At 46.0% G+C, this 24735-nt stretch overlaps 1 long non-coding RNA gene across 2 annotated transcripts in view; it reads right to left on the bottom strand.

Annotated features, from left to right (window-relative positions):
• The window catches only part of LOC119231038 (uncharacterized), a 45284-nt gene that overhangs the window by 5153 nt on the left and 15396 nt on the right, over positions 1 to 24735 (bottom strand). The window contains exons 3-6 of one of the 2 annotated variants that reach the window (XR_005121852.2): positions 17900 to 17951; positions 11994 to 12097; positions 4999 to 5128; positions 3997 to 4104 (exon numbers count right to left, since the gene is read on the bottom strand). This is a non-coding gene — a long non-coding RNA (uncharacterized LOC119231038). Of the gene's footprint in view, positions 1 to 3718; positions 4105 to 4998; positions 5129 to 11993; positions 12098 to 17899; positions 17952 to 24735 lie in introns of those variants that run through there. The other variant, XR_008549750.1, reaches the window with a different exon arrangement.

Genomic DNA, 24735 nt, shown 5'->3' with positions numbered 1-24735 from the left:
GAATTTTGCACTACCTCCCTATGTTTTTATGATGTTAATTAGCATTATTTTGCTTCCACTCAAATAACTCCCCTTAGCATTTCTTATAAGGTAATCAGCTTTTCTTTGGGAGTCTTTCTCCATTTCTGAAGGACAGTTTTGGTTGATAGTGTTCTTTCAAAAATGTGTATTATTCTGCTCTTTGTAGGCTGAAAACTTTCTGATGCAGAAGCTGCCAGTAGCCTTACAGGGATACCTCTGTATGTGATTTCTTTTTTGTCTTTGACTTTTGGCAGTTAAAATGTGACTCAGGTGAGTCTATTCAGGTTCAACCTATTTAGGATATTTTGGGCCTTACGAGTAGGGATGTCCATTTTTCTCTCCAGGTTTGGCAGGTTTTCAACACCTATTGACTTAAATAACTTCCTGAACTTTTTCTTTTCCTTTTGGAATTCCCATGTGGCTATTGCCTCTTTTGATTATGTCCAATAAGTCCCATAGGTTTTTCATTTTTGTTTTTTGTTTCCCTGACTGGATAATTTCAAAGATCTGTCTTCTAGATCAGTGATTCTTCTGCATCATGGATCAGAACTCTCTAGTTTATTGGGAGTTTTAAAACTGAATTCTTCAGTTATTGTGTTTTTCAGTCCAAGGATATGTTTGGTGGATTTTTTGCATAATTTCTTCTTCTTTGACCATCTCATTTTGTTGATGCATGGTTTTCCTAATTTTATTAGCTGTCTAATCAATCATATCACTGTTTTCATATAAAAAACATCAAATTTTATATTAAGATAAATGATAGTCACTTTAAAAATTATTTCCTTTTGCTGGATTTTTATTACAAGATAAATAATACATTAACAAAATCAATAAGTGGTATTCTACCTAATGAATTACTTATTACCTATTTAGTATCTCTTTCAAGTTAAAGTTCTCTTCTGGGACATTTAAAAGGTAAATTTAAATTGCAAAATATATATGTATGTATAGAAAAGATTATTGCTGTTTGGCTGTATGTGGTAAATTGTGCTTGTGAGGGTTGCCTATAACTGTGTGCAAAGTGAAATGTTCTACATGAGAGACTGGGGTAGGGCTGTCCAGCTCCCCTTGTTTTTTGAAAACTACCAGACAGACTCAACAAGATGTTCCAGGAATGTTGTTTTTAAACCTAAATAGGATTTAGGGAGAAACACCCCAGTTGGGAAACTGGGCAGGCCTAAAATTGAATCCAGGGTCTACTACCAGCCAGTTAGAACTCCTGAGCTTCAGTTTCTTCATTAGTAAAGTGGTGGACACAATACTGAAGTAGCAGGGTTGTTATGAGGATTTAATTTTAGTGACTTGTGGTTGGGAGTTGGGCTTTCACTCATCCCCACAGCCAGGACTGTCTGTCTGCTTTCCTGACTGTATCCGCCCTCGAAAGGACAATGTGGTCTCAGAGAGCAAGAGTGTTGAAGAATCCTGGCTTTGCTGCCTTAAATAACCTGCCTGTGATCATGAGTTTTTATGTCCCCGAGTCTTAAAGATAAGGCTACCACCCACATTAATGTGCAGGTTATGCCAGTCACATGCTTTATATGTAGCACTCACCACAGTAACTGGCAGGAGACACTCAAGACAGTTTTGCTCCAACTTGTGCTTCTTAAATGTGAATGACATCACGTGCCCTAGGTAAATGGGGAAATGCTGCAACATGCAATGCTGGTTCCCACGCAGTTTTTCTCTGGCACATTACTCTTTGAAAGTGAGCAGAGATAAGCTCTCACAGTAACTACCTCTTCAATAAGAGGAAAACTTAGCCCTTGGAAGGCTTAGATGAAAAGCTAGGAAAACACAAGGCTGCCTTCCTTAGTTACTGAAAGCAACTAATTTAATGACTAAGTACTGGGGGGGGTGGTGCAGGGGAGGGGCTGACAGTGCAGAGAAGAAGCTGCAAGCCCGCTTCCCTTTAAACTAAAAAAAATTAATGAAGAACCCTAGTGGTGATGTCAAATGTTTAATTTTGATTAGATTGGTTCCTACTAGGAACGAATGGTCTCCAGAATTTCGATATCAAAAGAAGCACCAGCAGCTTAGGGTTCAAGGGCAAATGTTCATGCAAGTTTAGGGTTAGTGAGACTAAACCTGTTAGTTTGGTTAATTAAATGTTGCATAGACTTTGAGGGGTCTTGCCCAACCTATTTCCCCACCAGAGATGGTGAGCAAGCAAAAACATAGGCATCCTTTCTCCTTCCTCTAAAGAAATCTAATCACTACAAAATGAAAACAATAACTCATTTATTGTATATTCTCTCCAAATGAGTCAACATTTACTTTTCATAACTCTGAACTAGAGGCTGCTGTGACACCTATTTTATAAATGTGGAAACTGATTTACAAGTCACATGAGTCACCTGCCCAAGGCCACACAGTTAGAAAGCAGAGTGGGAATTAAAACCTCTGCTGGGCCTCCCTGGTGGTTCAGGGGGTTGAGCACAGTGCTGTGGAGCTCTCCACAGACTCTGCAGCCTGGGTTCGATCATCCTCAGGTGGCCAGGGAGATAACCACATGGCGTGGCAGACCTCTCCTGTCTCACCCACTGCTCTCCTCAGCAGTGTTTTCCATCTCTCTGCCTGTTCTGCTCTCCACTATGTCTCTGGTGGGTTCTCTCCCCCACTCCCCCTGGCCTGTACCCCAGTTCTTGTATGCATGGATGGATAAATCTTTAAAAAAAAAAAAACCTCTGCTGAGGGGAACAGTGAGCGAGACAGGAGAGGTCTGATGTGCCATGTGGGTTGCTTCCTGGCTGGGATCAAACTCATGCTGCAGTGGCTAGTGATAGCTTGGTAGCACTGTGTCTCTGACCCCTGCACCACCAGGGAGACCCAACTTCTGCTTTTTCTATGCACTTAAGAACACATCAAAATATTTTTCTTTTTTCACATAAGTGGGATTATATTCCTATTGTTTTCATTTACAGGCATGGCCCTATTAGAAAACTGAAGTACAGGAACACTGTTAGTAATTCACAGCTATTTACATTTCACAAGACTCATACTTCATTCCAAGAAGTCAGGCTCATCAATTATTTGCATTGAGTAACATGTTAATTATACAAATAATTAGCCTTGAGACTAGACAGGAACATGAAAGAATAATGAATAGTTTTGCTAGTTCTGTTATGGCCAGTCCCTGATCTGTAGCGTTAACAGCTCCCATATTCGGCTTGCTAAGTTCTCCTCACTTTGACTTTGTAGAAATGGCCAAATCTATACCAGCAATTAGATTTTCTCTGCCATGTCAACCCCAAACCACTGATTATGATTGTTGGGGGCCACTGGGGTTCCAGGAGCATCCAGGTGAGTGTGTGGGGGCTGGCGCTGGGGAGCCAGGCATGTCCCCTCTGGCCTTGTGTTGAGAAGTTGTCCTTAAGCCATGGAGGGTCATAGTGTTCAACTTTCTGCTCCCTCTGACCTACAAATATGCTATGTTCTGAAAATGAATCAGTTGTGGATTCTGTCTCCTAATAAGAAAGGTAGAACTCACCATACACAAATGAAAAAGTGGTAAGTGACCTAGAAGTAACAGAAAGTGACATCAGGGGTCAGAGGAGAGAGAGGTTTAGTTATAGATCAGGCAGGCAAAGCTGGATTAGGTGGGTCTTAAGGGATATAGAGAAATGGAGGTAAGGGATGAGGTGAGGATGATTCAGCCTTTTTTCCCATTTGGGGACAGATGACGAATCACTTGCTGCAACAAGAAAGAAGGAAACGTGAATCAGCGTGTACAAGGGGGGAAATCAGTGTGGCCGGAATGTAGCAAAGGAAGGTAAAGTTGGGAGACAAGAGCAGGCCCAGGTTGTGAAGGGCCTGGGAATACCAGATCAGGAGTGATCTAGAAGGACGTGTTTCAAGGTGTGTCCACAGGATGTTTGTAGTTGTCATGTAACAAAAGGATGCTGTTAACTATGCTGGAAAAACACTGAATTTTAAAAAGTTGTAAACTTCAGGAGTTTGAATTTTAAAAAAGCTTACAGTTTATCTCCAAGCAATCCCTGTCATTTGCAAAACAATTCCAAACTTGATATCTTCACAGAAGTTTTTCTTGGGTGCACCTTATCGCATAAGCATTGTACAGCAGGTCTATGGAAGGAATAACCATAGAGTGGCTGATGCCCAAGTACACAAATTTGCAAAATGACCTGCTATGGCTGCAGGAATGGACATATTTTCCTGTGTCCCAAATCAGGTATCAGCCCCCTTGTTTGCTGTTACCCCTGATTCACTGTTATAAGGATCTGCCAACCTCCCTCACCTTTTGAGCCAGGCCAGCTGGATGGCTGGGTTCCAGCTGTCCCCCTGGATCCCAGGTGTGTGTTCACGCTGCCCTGGGCTCCTCTGACCCCCCACACCCTCAGTGCTTCTGGTCCTGGTCACCCACGGAGTGACTGTGACTCTGGCTTTTGCTGCTTACTCAGAGACAAGGTTCCTGTGGACTGTATTCTGGGGAGCTGGGGCTCCTGTGTCTGATAAACTTAGCCTTCTGCTCCCTTTCCTGGTTGTGATGGTCTCCAGGGGAGAGTTAATAATTCTCTTGAGGAGGATAAGCCAGCTGCCTCTAAATTTATCATTTAATTACCCCCTGTGGAGATTAAAACCTTAGCAAAGACTTGTTTGGAGCCACAGCTACAAGTCAACTGGGCAAAATTAGGGATCACAAAACAATCTAGGAAAGAGAGTAAAATCGCTAGGATTTCAGAGATCACTGGTGCTGCCGGGTTGTTCAAGAAGCCAGCTGGTGAGACTGAATGAGGCTGGGTGAGTGGGCAAAAGCTTGGCAGATAAACTCTTCTGGGAGTAAGGGCATGACAGGAAAGCCCAGAACACAGATGAGATGCTGCCACTGTGGGCCAGCTGCTGTCACCCAGGGGAAGGACCTGGGACTCGCTGCAAGACCCCAGCCCCACAAGGCGAACCAATCTGTGCAAGTTGCTAGGAAGACTAAAGAACAAAAACAAAACCACCTTTCTGACTTACCTTTTTGGAAACAGACTGGAATGTACAGTTCTAGTTGATGCTTTAAGAGGGAAAGATGGAGTTCACAGGGCATTTCAAGTGATAGAGGAGCATCTGTATGAGGCCAGAGTGGAGGCTGATGTGATCCAGTCTAGAAAATTATGAAAGGTAAAGGTGAGCCTAAACCGAAACCAGTTTATGATGACAAGGACGTTTTCTGAGCTAGGCGCTAGAATTCAAGCAAGTAAAACATGGTGACTAAATGCATGAAACCTATTACCATATCACCCTAATGCGCCCAGTCTCATCTGATCTCAGAAGCCAAAACTATTCACAACATCATGGCCACTGGAGTCATTGCAGGTTACTGAGGGAAAGCTGGTCGTTGGGGATGGGGCAGTAGGGAGGCTAATTGTGTCTTCTACCTCACAGCCCTAGTCTCACCATAAGCACCTGGGGTGGAAAGATCTTGGCTTGTTCCACACACGTACGTGCATCTTACTTTAAAAAGATTGCTGACGTGAATGTATGCATTATCATTAGCAGGTGCTTGCCTTAACCAGACACAGAGCTAGGCACTTCCGTACACTTATCTTTAATCCTTAGAACAGTAACTATGTCTCATAGATAAACCATTCAATAGACTAAATCACTAGTCAAGGTCACATATGTCAATGCCCGAGGAGCTGGGAAACCCACACACACCCTAATACTTGCTTCTCATCTCACCTGTTTTCTTAGGTTTTCTGTCCTTCATGCCAAATTTATTCTGAGACTGCCTGAAATTCCCAAGACGGTGCATCTGTCCTTTGACCTGCTTGTTGGCTCCCTTTTCTCTCAAGTTCAGAGCTCCCGATGGGCGCGAGGGGCGGGTCCTGGGGCTTAGAGGGCACAGGAGGATCTAACCAGGTGGGGCATTTCCCATGTTTCCCCACAACACCCACTTGAATGTCCATTTTGGAGCTGAGAAGGCGGAGTCTCAGACCAGGGAGTAGAGGCAACAGGAGCCAGTTGGCCTAAAGCGAAGGTTGCCCCTAGAAGGGGGAGAGAGACCACCCCTCCTCTGCCCCCCGCCCCCATAGGAAGAGGTCACCTCCATTGCCACCAACACCAGAGGGTTCTGCTCTACCATCTTGCTGAGTCAGCTCCCGGTAGGGGTGGGGGAGTTCCTGCCAGACAGAAACTCACTTTGGAATTGTGTCTGTTGAGCAAATTTAGATCAGTCCCACCCTTTCCCTCGTCAGTATTTGTCCTGGTCAGCTCTGGGGCTGTTTGCCTGCAAGACAGATGGGTATTCAGATTCCTCTAAGTCAGGGTTTCTTAGCCTTGGCATATTGACATTTGCGGGTAGGTACTTCTGTTCCTGGGGCCTGTCCTTCGCCCTGTGGGGTGACTAGCGACATCTGTGGTCTCTGCGCATCAGACATCAATAGTAGCCTCTTCTACCAGTTGTGACAACCAGAAATGTCTAAGACTTTGCTCATTGTCACCTGGGGAGGGGGGAATCACCCCTGTTGTTATTCAGGTGGGCTAGGAGGTCTTCTTGCCTTTCTACCTAAAACCCAACAAACACCACCCCCTCCCCCCTACTCCCTCCAGGTAAGCCCAGGAGATCTGGTGCAGTGACACCTGTAGGCGGAGCCGGCCATCCCGGCTTGGGGGAGGGGACACCGCACAGACTGCTGGCCTGGTACTTACTTGATGCCCCCACGAGAGGTGAAAAATGTAGAGCTTTCAATGTGCAGATGGCTCGCGCTGCTTAATTACCAGCCCAAAGCACGCTAACATTTCCCTCCCTCTCTGCCTGCACCAGCCCGCCCGGAGCAGTGGAGGCATTAACAACGGGGAGCGGTTGCCCTTTCCTGCATCCTTATCACACACTAATTATTTTATTCTAAAGAGACAAAGTAGAGAGAATGTAACATATGATTCTGACACTTTTCCTTAAAAAAAAAAAAACAAACTGCATTTCCTAGTGACTAGAGCATAGGAGCTGGTTGCTAGGCAACTGGGAAAAGGCAGACTCCTGTACTGGCCATGCTGGTTTCGGAAATGAGCCATAAAAGGAATTCCCCAGTGAGATGGGATCCCATACCATTGCCTGGTTGCCATGGACACCATACATAAGTGATGGATCCCGGGTTACAGGCCCTGCTCCAGAAAAAATATGTTGCTTCTGCTTTGGGTGTGAATGGGATGAGGAAGGTTAGGGAAGCCTCTTCCTACCATGTCCCTTCTTATTCCTCCTTTACTCCCCCTGCAAGAGAGGCCCGAGTCTAAGTGGCTGAGACATTCCGTCCAATTTCAGCTCTGCTTTGATTTAATATGTTCCAGTCTTTGCTGGAGTTGGGAGGGAGTTGCAATCTGGAAGGCAAATTTTTAAGCAAGAAAAGATGCCTCGGTGGCAAGACAGGCTGTCTGTCTGTCATCCACCCCAGTTTGGGGGCCACACAGTGCCGAGATGAGGCTCAAGGGCAGCTCCCTATGTTCACACGTCCTATTGGAATTTTGCAAAACAACAGAGATTAGCAGTGGAAGAGACAATAGCCATGACTCCGAGATGAAATTGGCATGTCATGCAGAGCAAGGCACACAATAGGCCACTGCAATTCTGTCAGAAATTAGAAACAGACTTCAGATAATAGGAGGGAAATGTGAGGCACATACAAAGATGTGCAGGTTTACTGGCTTTCCGAGCTGAACAGTGAACAGCGAGGCCTTGTGGTGAACACCCAACCCTGTTCCTGGTGGCCAGGAGACTCAGGACCCTGGGCTTGAACCCCCAGCTCTTCCAAAGACAGAGGCCCAAAGAGCAGCCATTTGCTCAAGGTCATAGAAGACATTTCTCAATGGTGAGCTGTAAGGGTAACTCTGCACTTATAACATGGCTTTAGAACATCTCCCTAAAATTTACCAGCCGAAAACATTTTATCTTACAGTTTTTGTGGGCCAGGAATCCAGGAGACGCTTAACCCGGGGCTACAGGCAAGATGTCGGAGGAGCCTGTGTCGCACTGTTGAGGCTCAGCGGGGAGGATGCGTGGAGGATGCGTGGAGGAGCTCAGCTGCATGGGCTGTGGGCTGGAGACCTCAGATTCTTGCTGCGCGGCCCCTCTCTCCATAGGGCAGTTTATCACACAGCAGCTGCCTCCCTCAGCACCAAGGAGCACCCAAGGTGGGAGGCACGTTCTTTACCTGCAGCTCAGCCTGTCGTAGTCTCATAGAATAGGCCCAGCCCAGACCGAGAGGAGGGCTCCCACGAGGGCAGGAGGGCCCACCACCGTCACCCAGTCTGCTTCCAGGATCCTGAGTGTTGGCGGGGAGGGGGGCTACAGCTCCAAGTTGGGTGTGGGAGAATAAGGGGTTCTAGGAAGGGGCAGCTAAGGGGAGGAGTAGATAAATGTGAAGAAAAGGGGGGAAATAGCAGGGAAGGGAACTGAGCATCACGTGTGAGGAAATAAGCTAGGGATGGAGAATGAATTGGAGATATAAGGCGGAATAAAGGCCAGGATGAGGGGGATAGAAATAGCTGGAAGAGACCTGGGAAGAAAAAGCTGAAGCAGACAAGGCAAGAGAACAAGGGGAGAAATGTGCTCAAGGGAGGGGAGCTGGGGGGAGGCACCCAAGAGCTGGAGAAGGGAGAGTACTGTGGGGCTGGCACAGGAGGCAGCCCCTGGGGAAAGGAGCGATGACAATAATAAAGAGGCACCAAATGCAGGAATCTGACATGCATCACCTCATGTTGTCTTCATCACCGCCAGCACCGAAGATCCCGTTGTTGATGGTGTTGGAAGTGGAGAAGTTGAGGCTGAGGATTAAGTACCTGTCTGAGGCTGTATAGGCAGGAAGTGACTGCAGGTAGGTGGGAGCAGGGCAGGGCATCCTCTTGGCAGGGAACCACCCCAACTTCACAGTCATCTTAGCAGTGAGGCCAGAAAGAGCAAGGGGAGTTCACTCCCTCCCTCAACTGTATGTTCACGGATGTCTGCTCCTGTCTGTCTTGCTGCTCCCCGGAGCACAGATTTGGAAGGCTGCGTTCCTTGCCTGTAGTAGCAGGCGCATCCGAACATGAAACCAAGGGGGGGCACCCCTGTTTATCAAATAGACCCACATATTAAGCCTCCTGCTGGACCATGCAGCTGTCTCTCCACACCCGGGTTGCCAAGTGGCCTATCTTGTCCCCCAGATTCCCCGCTGTGCCTTGCACTATTGTGAACAGGTAGTCAAAACACCTGGGGGGAATCAAATATTTACTCCTGCTGAATTCCATGAGAAATACTGCTGCTTTCACTTATTAGCCTCACAGCAAAATAAGAAAAGACCAGCTCTCCCCACTGGGCCCATCTCTTCACTAGCTAGTTGACTCAGGCACGTTACTTAAGGACACTGCATTCCACTGCGGTTATCAGTAAAAGAGACAGGTTGGCTAGGTGATCCTGAAAATCTTTTCTAGTTCCAAAACCACACAAATCACATCGGGGAGGAGAATTAGGAGTCAAAGTAGAAATGGGTAATGGATCTGATACTGATACAGGCTGCCACTTAGGCGGACCTGATAGAGAACGGTTCTGGATTCCATGGTGCCAAGACACCACTCCATCAACATTCCTCTTAAAAAGGGTTCGGCTCCACTCTTTTATGGCATTCATGCAACAGGCTCCATGCCTGCATTCTCGTGGTCACCGAGCTCCCTCTCTGGTGCTGAGCTAGAGACTTGGCTGCATCAACTTTAGAACAATAGGAGACCCACGAGGCCATGGCTGGCTCAGCCGCCAGAGCACTGTTACAAAGGGCCATGGGACTCACCACATGCGCCTCCAAGAGTGTCATGAAATTAGGGTGTCTGGGTTGAATCCCACTTTTCAGTTGTCAGTGTCTGAAGCTGGTACCTAGGAATAGAGGACGGAGTCCAAGACCCCTGACTGGTGCCTGCCCACTTAAGCAAGTCATGGCTGGTCTGCCTGCCCGACTGCAGTCTCTGATGTTCCTGTGGGGAGGCAGGTACTTTCAAAACACAATGAAGGGCCTCCCCAGTGGCACAGCGGTTGAGCGCTGGGTTGCAAAGCTGCCCGCAGCCTCTGCAGCACCGGTTTGATCCCCGGCTGCTCCCCGGCCACCGGAGGAGGGTCCCACATGGCGCGCAGACCTCTCCTGCCGCCCGCTGCTCCCCTCAGCAGGGTACTTCGGTCCTTCTGCCTGCTCTGCTCCCCGCTCTGGCTCTGGTGAATTCTCTACCCTCCCGCGCTTCTGACTGTACCCAGTGCTTGTATAAATAAATAAATCTTTAAAAAAAAAAAAACCACAATGAACAGCAAGTGTCTGCTGATGGTCATGGAAATCCACTCATGGGATTCAAGGCCATATTGAGAACTGAGGTTGTGTCTGTTACTTCCATATCCGGCAGCCATTGAAAATGATGGATGGGGACATTTTTCCAAGCTTGATATTACCCTATTTGCTTGTGGTCACTGGTTCCATCTCCTCATATTTCTGCATGAAGAAAATATTTTGGGATAAATAGTGTTTTGGTGGTTCTCAGGAGCAGCGAAGATTCTCCCTCCTCACATGTGTTCCAGGAGGCTAATGAAGTGGAGCAGGTGTGTTGAGGTCCTGCCCGGAGCCAATCACATGTCAGCCATTTACACTGAGCTTGCTTCCAACTGCCACACTTACAGTCCAAGAGCCTCCTTGGATTGTGGTAGCCCCTGCGTGCAGAGGGTAGGGGTGCTGTGAGATTAGCACCAACCCCTCCCTGGGTGCAGCCCCCGACCAATGACTAAGGGAGCCGGCCGACAAATCCCCAACCTGAGGTGTGTCTTGCGCACAGTCTCCCAGGCCCCCATCACGATTGAGCCCCATGGCTTTAGACAGTAACCCCAGCTCCATCAACCATCCTGGAGTGCCTTATATCACTTCCCACACCTCTACTGGTGTCTCCCGGCCTTATATCCTTAATAAACCCTTTTAGTGCCTGCTGGTGGGGAAATCCATCCACCAGGGCAATGGAAAGCGACAGAAAAATGTTATTTGAAAAGAAGAATCTCTGTAAGTGGCATGCTCCTAGGGTGCATGTAAGAGTTTGTTTACAGCTTGTTACCTTCGCTGTAAGAAGTGCTGCCCGGGAAGAGTTAGGAAGGAAGGCGAAGCATCTCTCAGTGGGCACAGAGGTTACTGGGAACAATGACAAGAATACTTAGTCATGACCTTAGGGGAAACGTGGTATGTTCATGTGGATAACCCATTGCGACATCCCTTGAGACTCATCTAGAGTCATCTGGGAAAACATGACGATTGGGACAAGGGTCTTTCCAGAGGAGACGGTGCTGGAGCTTGGCGGTGCCCACACGTCTGCCCTGGCCCCGAGGCTGCCCCAGTGCAGAGGCGTCAGAACTTGAAGGGCAACTGACTGGGAAGCAGCTTACAGCATGTGGGCTCAATTTTCCTCAACAAGCTCATAATATAACTGTCAAAAGTGCCACTCTGAACCCAAATTATAAGATAATTATGTTCAGTCCCAAATTCAACACAAGAAAGGTTATTTGCTCTCCTGCCCTAGCAACCATCTCACGGCGGGGGAGAAAAACACCACACGACGACAAAATGTAAACTCACAAAGCAGCAAAAAAGCTAGCACGCAACTATTCATTTCAAGTCTATTTTGAAAAGCCTTTGATAATACCAGTAATTCCCCGTAAAGCTTCTCTATTCTCTTGCCACCATTCCCTTCTGGAGATAGAAAAAGGTTTTACTATTCTACAGCCATTCCTTTTAGGGAGATAAAGTCCACTTTATTTCCCAATTTTTTTTTTTTTTTTTTTGGTCATTCTTAAAATCCCTGACCACCTATTTCCAGCTAATTCTACCACACAGGCAGGGCTGAAAGGGAATCCTCCTGGTTTTGCACAACTTTTGAAATTCATTCCATGGTCTTAACAAGGTGCTTAAAATATAGCCCATGAGCTTTGTCCACAAGATGCTAAAACATTTCAATAAAAATGGAAAATTCAGCCAACTTACCCAATTTCCAAATATTCCAGTGCTTCACAGCTTACAGACTGGGTCGTGTCTTGGGTGGGCAGTGGAGGCTGAGCAGTCCCGCTGGGGGCCACTGGCAGGCCCACCTACAACACAGGAAGGAGAGAGGTTTGAAACACCTTTGGCTGCAAAAACAGACATCCTCTTAGACATGCTCAGTTTAGTGGTCCATAGTTGTAAGATCTCGTGAATTCCAAGGAAAAGCTGAACAATCAGGCCTCAGGAAGAGTGGAACCCGTGGCAGTGCTGTGGGGGGAGTGGGGACAGGCCCAGAGGCCCCTGGAAGGAGTGGACATGTGGGCAATTAGTCTCTAACATAGGAAGTCCAAAGGGGATATAAAAACAAAAGGTAGGAAAAGTGTCATGGGAACCAAGGAGGGAAAGCTATGCCAGGCTTAGGAGCGATGAAATGCCATCAACACAGGCTTCAGCAGCTCACCCACTGGGGCTGAGGTTTGGCACCCCTGATGGAGAACCAATCTGCATAAGACAGAGGCTGCAAAGGGAAAGCCCTTCCAATTTACCTCAACTGGTCATTCTGACCTATATGATGACAGTCTGATTTTACAGACTATTTTAAAAGAATTGGGTTCATTGAAAGAATATACAGGGGTCTCCCAGGCGTTAAAGTCTCAGTGCTATCAAACTCTCAGCAGCCACAGCAGCAGGAGTCTGATCCCCAGCCACGGAGCTGACCCACATGGCGTAGCAGACCTCTCCTGTCTCGCCTGCTGCTCCCTTCAGCAGTGTATTTCAGTAGATCCACCTGTTTTATTCCCTACTCTGCCTCTGGTGAATCCTCTCACCCCCCACACCTCAGGCCTACACCCCAGTTCTTGTATACATAAATAAAAAATGAATCTTTAAAAAAAAACAAAGAATGTACATGATCTTGATGAAGTCTATGTACTTTAATAATTTGCCTTATGTATGATAAAAATAATACCTGCATTTTGGGCACTCTGGTGGTTCTTGCTACAACTGACAGATTTCAGTTTGCTTTACTGGGGTTATTTTCACATATATGGCACTATTCTTTCCCGGATATATATGCCTTAAACATTACGAAGTCAGTGCTTCAGCATACATCCAACAAGGGCTAATGTCCAAGATCTATAAAAACCAATAAAACAACCAAAAGAAAACCGCCCAATCAAAAGTGGGCAGAAAAGCTAAATAGATACTTCTCCAAGAGCAGACCTCTCATTGCCATCCTGGACACTGCATGTCCAGCATCCATCTACACTAGATAGCTGGCCAGCAGGCACGTGAAACAATGCTATTCTCACTCATCAGCGAAATGAAGATCAAATGAGACACCATCTCACATCCATGAGAATGGCCTATATGAAAAGAGACAAGCATTGATGAGAAATATGTGCACTGTAGGTGGGATTGTAGACTGGTCTGGTCCCTATGGAAACCAGTGTGGAGGTAACTAAAAATATTAAAAACAGACCTACCATACGATGCAGCAATTCCACTCCTAGGTACTGACCCAAAGAATGCAAAAATGGTAATTCAAAGGGACACACACATATATATATATATATATATATATATATATATATATATATATATACACACACCTATGTTCATTGCACCACTATTTACAGATGTCAAATTACTGAAAAGAGCCTTAGGACAATGAGCAGATGAGGGAGATGTGGGATATACACACGATGAAATGCTGCTCATTTGAAAAGATAAAATCTTGCCATTTGTGACAACATGGAAGGAACTGGAGGGAATTACACAAAGCAAAATGCAAGAAGGAGAAAGAAACACTGATTATTTCACTCATGCAGCATATAAACAAAACAAAGGAAGAAACAAAAGTAAATCAAACCAACCCTAGAAATCTGACTGTGGAATTCAGGCCAGCAGAGGGGGAGAGTGGGAGTGGGAAGCCAGGGGAGGGTTCCAGTGGAATATGGACGAGACCACGCGTGTGCTGGTGGTAGGTGTGATAACGCGCATCTGAGGAGGTGACCTCCAAGTCATCCAATGTTGTACATCAATATTGCCTCAATAAAAATACCATTTTTAAAAAACAGGGCTTAAATTCCACTTCAAATTTTTCTCAGAAATGTTTTCTGAATACCTATGACATTTAAGGCACTGAGATAAGTGTTTCTGTGGATACAGAACTGAATAAGACATAACCTTTGTCTTTATGGAACTTGTAATTTGAAAGTGGAGGGGGTGAGTGGATGGAAAACTAGACATAATTAGACGTATATACCAGTCGCCATAAGGCAATAAAGACTATTATCTGCTTTAATGCAGGCTGTCCTTTCAGCCTCTCCCAGCTCTAGTTGGAGCCTTTGACCTCCCTTCAGCTCTTGGGCTTCCCCCACGCTACCTACCCCCCATCCTCTCATCCTTTTGTTCCATAAGCACATAGTCATGTCAGATCCCAGCATAGCATGTGATCTCTTTGAAACCTCTGTTTATTTCGTTTATTCTAGGCTGATGGCCATTATCACCAGAGGTCAAGCAGTGCCTTTAAGATGCCCTGAGTTGCCCAGTGAGTGCAGACCTCTCATTCCCACCCTGGACACTGAGTATCCAGCAGCCCAGGCTGACACTATCCAGACAGTTACTCTGCTCTCATTTCTGGCTTCATTTGGGAATTCGTATTTCTGATTTCTCCCAGAAGAGTTCTTCATGCTTTGACCAGAGGGGGAAAGATAAATAACTGTGATGGGTTTGCAAACCTTCCATTCCCGCTTGCCTTTCTCTCCTCAGCTGACTCTCAAAGCCCAGATGACAGACTTCCACCAGCATGCAGGTATCAACGGGCTCACGCATGTCAAACCTTTTTCTCCATCAGCCTTGACCTTGGCAAGAATCTGAGCATCAAGGACAAGGTTGACCTGGTGCCTTAAGATGCTCTGTGGTTGGCCTCACAGGAAGGGTATCGCCCTGGAAACCCTGTCCTGGGAGGTTTGCACGCAGTAGCTCCTGCCTTTGTTCCCTCCTTCCAGATCCCAATGATGGGTAGGGGTTAAATGCCCAGAATTTTCCCATCTGCCTGTTGCTAGCACAGACGCTTGCCTGTCACTGGAACACCTGTCCTGTAGCCCAAGCCGTGGGGTTAGTACTAGACTCTAACTGCTGTGGATGTGCACAGACCCTGGCCAATAGCATCTGATTCTTATCAGAGGCTGAAGGACAGGTTTTTCCGGAGTTCCTATGCCCAAACTTGAAAAGCATGCTCATCTGCCCCTTTACTCCATCCAATTCCTGAGGTAAGGTCAAAGGTCCCACCTCTATCAGGAGTCTAGACATCACCGTGGGGGCCTAGTGATCACTGGCTGCTGGTCTCGAGCTTGGCTGACCAACTGTTCTATTTGCCTGGGACTCAGAGGGTTTCTGGAAGTCGGGACATTCAATGCCGGAAATAGGAAAGTCTCACGCAACTCACAACAAGGTAATCACCCTAACCCTGTGTGGTCCCTGGCCTTAGAGACCAACTCCCTCTTCCATAGGAACTACAGCATAGCAAATCTCCAAGGAGGACCAAGAAAGAACTGGATCTGGGACAAGTACAAGCCACATATGTCCTTTGCCTTATTCAGAACACTATGTGTACACAGGATAGTCCTTGATTCCTTAGACTTGGATGAGGAAGAATCAAGAAGGAACAGGGATTTTCACGATCACCACTATATACCTGGACTGTATACTAAGTCTTATCAAAATGGAGTGATGCTTGTAGAGTGAGAAATATGACTGGAAGAGAATTGGGAAAGAGAATCTGGAACACCCAAGCCTTTCCTCCATCATCCACTCCTTCCTGTAAGCCCCCTTGTGGCATCTGTACTCATTGAGGACAAAGTGAGGCAGAGGGACCCTTAGAGTAGCTGGTGCTTATTGTCAAATGCTGACAAACTGGCCTGAGTCACAGAAAGGGGCACCCTCTTGACTGAATTGGAACTAAAGCACACGGCCAAACCTCTGTCCAGTCACTCCAATGTGAGCAAAAGACAAGCCAGGACAGTCACTGGGGATCACAAAGGAACAGGGAGGGATACTTGAGCAAGAGAGCAAATATGCTCCTAGCCAGAGGGTACCCACTGGACCTGACACCACAGGCCCCTCCCAATCCCTTAACCCCTGTATGCTCTGGAGCCAAAAAAGAGGCAGTTCTGGGTGTCCAGGCCATGCCTTATTTTTCTGGAATCTATGGGCACAGTCTCCAATGAGACTTGCATGTGCCCTGGAATTTATTTAAAAGGGGTCTCTCTCGCTACGTAACATGGCCCATTAAAATGCCCTGGTTTGACCAAGTGCTGGAAATCATTTAGGGATGTGTTTTCCCCACCTTGGAAGCCACTAGAGCGAAGCAGCCACAGTACTGGTGGGCGCGAGACCTGAGCTTGGGCATTTTTAAAGACATCTATGATTGACTTGAGATGAAACATTTAACTTCTTAGTTTTCCCACCTGTAAAATTGATTGGACTAACATTTTGGGACCTAAGTTCTTCCACCTTCCACGATTTATGATCCCCCTAGCCCCCCCCCCTTTTTTTGCTTCATTTCTATTCTAAATGTCATGCTGAGTCATAACAGAATCTGAGGCAAGGGAAAGTAAGGCAGGCCTAGTTAAAACGTTGATGTCTTGTTTGTCATGGAATTTTTTTTTTTTTTGCATTTGTTTGGATTTTTAAAAAATTGCATTAAACTATTAATCCTGGTTGCTGGATTTTTGGTGTCCCCCTAAATTGTTTGTCCAAGGCAATGGCCTCTCTCTCCTCTGCAGATACAGGCCTTCTCAACATCGAGGAGAGATGGGCCTGCCACAGACAGGGGACGGAGGTGGCTAACTACTACCCACTTGGACAGTTACCTGGGGCCAGCCAAGATGATTATTATCAGCAACCCACCTATCATTTCAAATCATTTCTGCTGCATTTCTGTCACCTAGGCCAGAAATTCTTTGAGTATGGGGACCCTCCTGTCTGGTGGTAGTGGTGTTTTTATTAATCCTACCCACCACACACCAAATACACAGCACAGAGGAAGCACTAAATTATCACAGAGAAATGGCAGGACCCACAAAAAATTCTAGATTTCACACCTGTCATTCTCTTGATCTTCCATAAGACAACTACTTATTGTTTTTAAAAAAGATTAGGATGTTACCAGATGATGAAAAATTAAGAATGAAAATTTCCTCACTTTTCCTCTCGGAGCCAAAAGAAGATGATTTAACAAGGTTTCCAGGACCAAGAAGCTTCTAGAACCTCTGCACCCTCAGGAGGGCCACATTCTTTGACCCAACAAGCCAAAGACTGCAGTTACCCAGAGTTTTGCTGCAGACTTGGCAGGAAGTGTCTTCAAGCCCATTAAGTGGGCTGGGGACAGAGAGCAGAGGGTGAGGGACTGAATTCTTACCTGAGGAAGGTCTGCATTAGAAGACATTTCAAGGGAAATTTCCTTCAACTACATGCACTTAGTTAAGACTAGTTAGCTATAAAGATGGACCTGTACTGACATCCTGGCAAGACTTCAGCAAATAATCAAGCAATCACTGGTGCCTGAAGACTACATATATAGTGAGGGAAGGGGCTGGACCACATTCTTGTCTCATTTGACCGCCAACTGGCCATGTACCCTTGAACGAATGCTTTCCCTCCTTCTGCTTCATTTTCTCCATCTGTTAAAAGGGGATGTTGAACTACATGGCCACCAAGATCCCCTCCACCTCTGACATTCTAGAAGGAGGGGTGCTATTATGGAAGTGGGGTGTTTGTGAGACATTCACTCCCGCTGTCTTTTTGACCTGTTAGCCTCTTCATGGAGAGTGTCAAATTCTTAATTAGTAGGTTTCAAAATGGGAAGACAACAAAGCTTACATTGGGGAAGAATGAAGGTTTACCTTTTAAAGCAGAGAAATAGAACCTGCTTAGGATTTTTATTGAAGTCCACCCCTGCAAAAATGGAGACATGAAAGATCATGAAAATCTGGAACTCTTTGCAAGCCAAGAACAAGTGGCGTATTGGTATTTTACAAAGATTTTCATTCCATTTGCAATACCTTTGTGCTTCCTTTGTGCATTTCTCCATCTTTTCCAGCTCTACAATGAGTTATTTTAAGACTCTGTTTTCCTGCTCTACAGTAATACTGTTCGAGAGGCAATTTAACTGTCATACTTTTTCTTAGACTTTCAAGACTCTTTGTTATGGTGAAATAATTTTAGGTACACCAAGCACACATCTATTAAATCCTTTCCTTATTTCACTAATGAACTACTGTGGGTGGCAAAAATTAATTTCATTCCACCTATGATATTCACATATCTGTTCAGTTTTTATAGTTGAAAAATAAAGGATGCAAATAACTGAAGTCAAATGAGTCTCCTCTGAAAATGTTAAGTCTGTTGTTTCATTTCTGCCAAGACATATCGAAGAAAAATCTATAAAAGTATTTCACAAAATGAAAATGATCCAACAGGTCCGATTTCCAACAGGCTGGCTGTGCTTAGGAATGGAAGCCCCCGTGTTCATGCATCAGAAAAGAACCTTCTGAGCAGATGTGTTTAAGCTCATCCCCATGGGCAGACCAGACATTAGCACATTAGAACTTGCAAGATGACCAAAGACACACAGCAGGGGGGAGGGAGGGGTAAACAGGAGAGGAAAGAGCACAAGGGACTGTGGTGATGGTTCACGGGGGCTGTGGTGGTGGGAAAACTATGGGGACTACACCCAAGGGGAGAAGTCAAATATTGTGCAAAAATGAATAATCTAAGAAAATAAATTTAATAAATAAAAATGGGGTGGGGAGAAGAACAATGCCAATGATGGCAGAGTCCTTGGACTGACTTGCCAGACAACTCTGCCAGCATTGCTCACATCCACAGCTCAGGCTGCAGCCCTAACAGCTCTCTGCCCTTTCACATTTTTTAAAAGATGTATTTATTTATGCATACAAGAGCTGAGGGCAGGCCAGAGATGCGGGGGGTCAGAGGATTCACCAGAGACAGAGTTGGGAACAGAACAGGCAGACTGACTGAAATACACTGCTAAGGGGAGCAGCGGGTGAGACAGGAGAGGTCTGCCGCGCCATGTGGGTAGCTCCCTGGCCGGGGATCAAACTCGTGCTGCAGAGGCTGCAGTTAGCTTCATAGTGCTGACGTTTAACCCCTTGTGCCACCAGGGAGGCCCCTGCCATTTTACATTCCATACCCCCCATGGAAGGTCACAGAAGGGTAGAGGCATTCAGACAAAGCCTTCCCTGCAAATTCTGCTGACTGAGGGCTGAGGAAGCCCCTTTCACATGCAAGGGACACGCATCCTAACAGTGGCAGCTCAGGCCCTTTTACTCTGGTGGAAAGTGTGTTGACAAGGAACAGAAATCCTCCCCATCACTGAGGACAATATGACTCCACTGGTAAGTGTGTGTGTTTGGAGGGGAGGGGGCGGAGGCGGGAGGGATAAAAGTCAGAGTTCTTAGGGAAACAGGACAAGTGTCACAAGACAAGAAAGTTCTGGGTCCTGTCCCGGAAGATAATTATTTCCAGAACTGCCAAGGACCTTGGCAAACGGGAAATTGGGATTGACTTGAACGTTCCCTATTTACAACCAGTCCTGCCCTGATTTACTCAAATTGTCGGTGCCTTAGGTAGAAGCAGCGGCAGGCCGATTTCTCCTAAGTCAATTTCGTCCTGGTTTCTGCTTCCGCGTGCCGGCTGCTGCAGAGGGCTCGTGAGCCTGGAGCTTGGACTCGTTTCTCTTCTCTCCCTGTCTTTTAAATTCCTTTTTTATTCTTCTTCTCCTTTTCTTTTTTTGTTTAAAGATTTATTTATGTATTTATACAAGCACTGGGTACAGTCAGAAGCGCGGGAGGGTGAGAGAATTCACCAGAGCGGGGAGCAGAACAGGCAGACTGATGAAATACACTGCTGAGGGGAGCAGCGGGCAGCAGGAGAGGTCTGTCCCCCATGTGGGACCCACCTCCGGTGGTGGGGATCAAACTGGTGCTGCAGAGGCTGCAAGCAGCTTTGCAACCCAGTGCTCAACCGCTGCACCACCGGGGAGGCCCTCCTTCTCCTTTTCTAAACCCCAAATGGTAGCTAGATGACTCTCGATCATTGAGAGTCAAAAGATAGTCTAAAAGGCAGACAAAACCCCCCAAATGCAAGAACTGTGGCCCTGAAGGAATTAGGGCCCCTGTCCAGGGGAGACTGGTGGAGCTCACCCCAACGCTGGATGTAAGCAGGAAGATCAGTGAAGGCATGAAAGAAAAAAATGAAGAAAAGAGGAATGAGGAGACCATTGTCTTCCCCCACCCCCTGTCTATAAAAATTATTTCATTGGACTTACACTCATACACGCACACCCTGTACCTTTCCTTTCTTGTGTTAAATGGCAGTGAGCCATGAAAGACTGCAGAGAATTATAAGTGGAATCTGCCTTAAAAAAAAAAAAAAAGACTTCTCCCCTCAAGTGACAGTAAATTGGATAAATGCTATTTTTAGATGGAATATATCTAACTAATGTCCAGATGTGATTCTACCACATGAAGAAAAAACAAATCTATCTAAAGCACTGAGCTGTGCTTGAAAACATTTTTTTAAAATGCTGGGAATAATGACTTAGCATGGAAAGACTCACACGTGACACTGACCATCAGCTTTTGCAGCCGTTTTCTTGGGAATAACATCTGTGCACATGGCTTCAACATGTCTGTGAGCCTAGGGTTTACATTCCTGATTTAATCACCACTAACTCTCTGGGCTCGCAATTCAAGGGCTATATTATTTCCACGCAAGTATAAGGGACAAAAGGGACAGGAATAGAATATCAGGATTTCTGTGCTAGGACGTGGGGTGCTCCTTCTACCCTAGACATTCTTGCAAGGCCTCCTTCCCATTCCCTCAACAAATACTGCTTAAGCATCTACAGTTTTCCAAGCACTCTTTTTGGTGCTGAACATAAAGCGATGAGAACACACAGGGCCCCTGCCCTCATACTTACAGTCTGGTGGACTTGCTTTTGGAGCTCAGTTTACAAATTACAAAAGAAAATCAATCCTATTACCTGAATGACACAAATGGTAGCGTCAAGTTTAATCACAGTCTTCATTACTGTGCATGACCCCGAATCACATCTGGCCATTTAAAAAAGTCAATCCTTGGAATGCAGTTACTGGAGATAATTCAAAATAATGTGACACAGGCTTCATGGGAAGAATTACGAATTATTGGGCAGTGGCATCATCACCCAGATGAAGGTCTGGCCTCCCCAGGGACTCTGCAGTTGATGCTCTTCCAAGGGGGTAAGGACACGCCACCCAGGGACAGCAGGAAGAGGGCAGAGAGGGAGCAGGGGGAGAGGAGGAGGCAGGGAACTAGGTGGGCAAGTCCAGGCAGGTGATAAAATCCCTGTGTAGAGGAGGGAGTGGAGAGGCATCACCTGAAGGCAGTTCCAGAACAAGAGCAACCACGGGGTAAGAGAATTTTGGCCAAGTATGGAAGAGAATCCATCCAAAATCTGGATGAAAAGAGCAAGAACCAGACTTGCAACCTAGGCACCAAAGCCCAGGGGAATAGAAACATCCAGGTTACCCCCAACCTGGCACTTAGCAGCTGAACAGGTGACCTAGTCTCACTTAGGGCCAGGGAAAGAAGCAGCCAGCCAGCCTGGCTTCACGGTGTCTGGAGTATCTGCATTTCTGTGTTTGGAAGGAGCAGCTTCCATGACTTTAAAGCTTTTGGGGGGTGGGCAGGGACCCTAATGTTACTTAAGATAGATGGGTGGGTGGATGAATAGATGGATGAATAGACCAAAACCTTAAAGACTGACTTGTTGCCCCCTCCTTTATCCCAAGTAAAGGCTGAAGATCAAGGAAAACTATATGTCATTATGGACACTCAATAAGGCATGAAGATTAAGCCCTCAATGGGTTAGCAGAGACTAACAACTATTTTCCATTATTTCCCAATGATTTCTTAAATATCTACTTCCTGAAGGCACCTACATACAAAAGGATCCTCTTTTCAAGTAACTGGCATCACAAACACTGTCTTGCAGTTTACATGTTGCTTTTCAGTACTAGGGTTTTAACCATAAGGGATAGTCAGGGCTTGGCAAGAAACAATGGGTAACAAATTTCTTCTGTGGCCTGTTAAGCCCAAGGCATACACAAGAAGGGGAGGTGAAATGGCAGATGATTTCCGTGAGTCGGCCCCTTGACCTCTTTCTCAAATGGTTATTCTCAGAACTTTCTCATTTCTTGCAGTATGGAAAGGCTGAGAATTTTCCAGATCTTCAAGTTCTGTTTCCATTTCGCTTAACAATTCTTTGATCCATCTCTCTCCTTTTACATCTTACTGTAAAAGTATTCAGGAGAAGTCAGTCCCTCCTTCAACACTTTGCTGAGAAACCCCTTCTGCTAAACATGCAGTTTCATCACACCCACATTCTGTCTTCCACAGCACAGGAGAACGCGGTGCACCAGGCCCCCAGCCACATCTAACAGCGATCACCTCTCCTCCAGTTTCCAAACTCCACTCCTCAATACTGCGTGAGACCTCATCAGAATCACTTTTAACATTTTTCCAGCATATGCCTCAAAACTCCAGCCTCTCCCTACTACCCGGATCCAAAGCCATTTCGACGTATTTGGCTATTTGTTACAGCAGCAAAACCTGCCCATCTGCTCTAGCTGCTGTAACAAAAATACATCCTGGAGGTGGGAGGCTTGAACAACCAAAGTCTCTTCTCCCACAGTTCCGGAGACTGAAGTCCAAGGTCAAGGTGCATCAGGGCCTATGTCGGTGGAGGCTCTCTCCCTGGGTTGCAGGTGGCCACCACCTTCTCACCCTGTTCCCCAAGGCGGGGAGAGCTTCATCCCTTCTTTAACCCCATTGTAAGGGCTCCACCCTCTTGACTTCATCTAACCCTGACCACCTCCAAAAGACTTATCTCCAAATACTATTAACTGGGGGGGTGGGTGTTATTAGGGAGCACACACTCCAGTCCATAGCATTAAGTTTCTGTCTTGCCAATTGGCCCCTGTCCCAGTCCTCTGGCTGGAGAGAGCTGGCAGTGGTGGGGTTTTCTTGTCCACTCCTGCTGGCATTTCCAGGATGCTGGTTCCCTCAGCTCCACATCTGAGATATATAAGGCACAAAGAAAACCCAGGAAACACATCAAAACTGTGCCCTTTATGCCCAGTAGCCCCTGCACCCATCCCCCCATGCCTCTACTCTTCTGCAGAGTTTTCCTATGTTGTTTAACTCATTGGAAGGGAATAGGAAAAGTGCCTACTTTCTTGCTGCATCCTGTTTTTTTAAGGATTTTTATTGGAGGGTTATGCCATAATATAGTGATGAACATTTAGGTTGTTATTAAATGTAATTTTTTTTTCCCAAATAACAATGCCACCATGAACACAAGAGTCAATTTAATTTTTGCATGTTTTCCATTTCTGTATCACCAGGACACAGCAGTGCCAGGCCACATAGCAGGTAATTAGTAACTATTTATTGAATAAATGCAGGCTTTGTGACTGAACTACAACCTTGCAGACTTAAAACCTCAATTAGAATGATATTGACTAAAAATTAACTTCTTAATTGATAAAGACATGATATATGCCATCCCTATCAGCATTTATGGTGGAAAGAGCTTAGTTTTCTAGGTGTGTGTGTGATTGGAAGAAACACATCGGAACAAAATCCCAGCATCAGCTCTGGGATTATGGGAGATTGACGGTTCCTTAGTGTTCTAAATTTTCTCTAATGATCATGTATTATATCTGAAAAGAGCAAAGCACTAAAAATCATTCTAAGGTAAGATTGAAAAGCTTTTAAAACTCAATGACCTGAAGCTGCGGTTGCTGTGGAAGGTCGGAGTCTCCATAAATATTCTGTCTATTCACTGGTAATCCTGGCCTGGTGTTAACTTGGGAGCAGAAGTGGAAACATAAGTGAGATGTATCATTTTACTAAGAGCACCATGGCACCCAAGGGAGACAGGCCTTTGGGTTAACTGCACAGAGGTGCACACTGCAGCCTCAGCATTACTCTGGTGAGTAGGCAACTACTGATAGCAAAGATGGCATTTACTGAGCCCTTGCCTTGAATCAGATGCTTTACAAAGAGCACTGACCTATTAGAGGGGCTAAAATACAAAAGCTGATAATACCTAATGTTGACAAGGATGTGGGACACTTGTCCCATTTTACAGATGAGACAGAGGCAGACCTGGCTTGAGTGATTACCCTAACCACAGAGCAACAAGCAGAGGAGCTAAAACTCGAAGTACAAATAGTGTAACTCCAGAACCCAACCTCTGATTTAGGGGTATCAAGAAGGTTTCCCTGCTTATTACACCACCCCCTCTAGCCGATAGGTCAAGCTTGTCAAAAGCAGCAATGAAGATGGATGCTTCACTTCACTGGATGAAAGGAAGAAGTAACTGAACTTGCCCTTGGGATCCCTGGGGTCCACCACTGATTCCCCACTGCTGCTACTTCTCATACCCTTAACTTCCAACTATGATTAGACATTTGCCTTGGGAATGGGTCCAGTCACTTCATCAGTTGACACCCTACAACCTATGGTGCCATCTCCTACGGTTCCATACTGAGTTTCTTTTCCAGTGACCTCTCATCTTTAGTCCCTCTCTGGGTGTTGACAGTACTGAAGATTATGTCTTTGGCATAATGTTTTGTCCCCTGTGAAAATAGACTTCCTAAGGGGTATG

The sequence above is a fragment of the Talpa occidentalis genome, unplaced genomic scaffold (assembly GCF_014898055.3).
Source record: "Talpa occidentalis isolate TD23 unplaced genomic scaffold, MPIMG_talOcc4v2.1 talOcc4.7, whole genome shotgun sequence".
In the NCBI taxonomy this organism is placed as follows: domain Eukaryota; kingdom Metazoa; phylum Chordata; class Mammalia; order Eulipotyphla; family Talpidae; genus Talpa; species Talpa occidentalis.
This window is presented reverse-complemented; position numbering and strand designations above follow the sequence as displayed.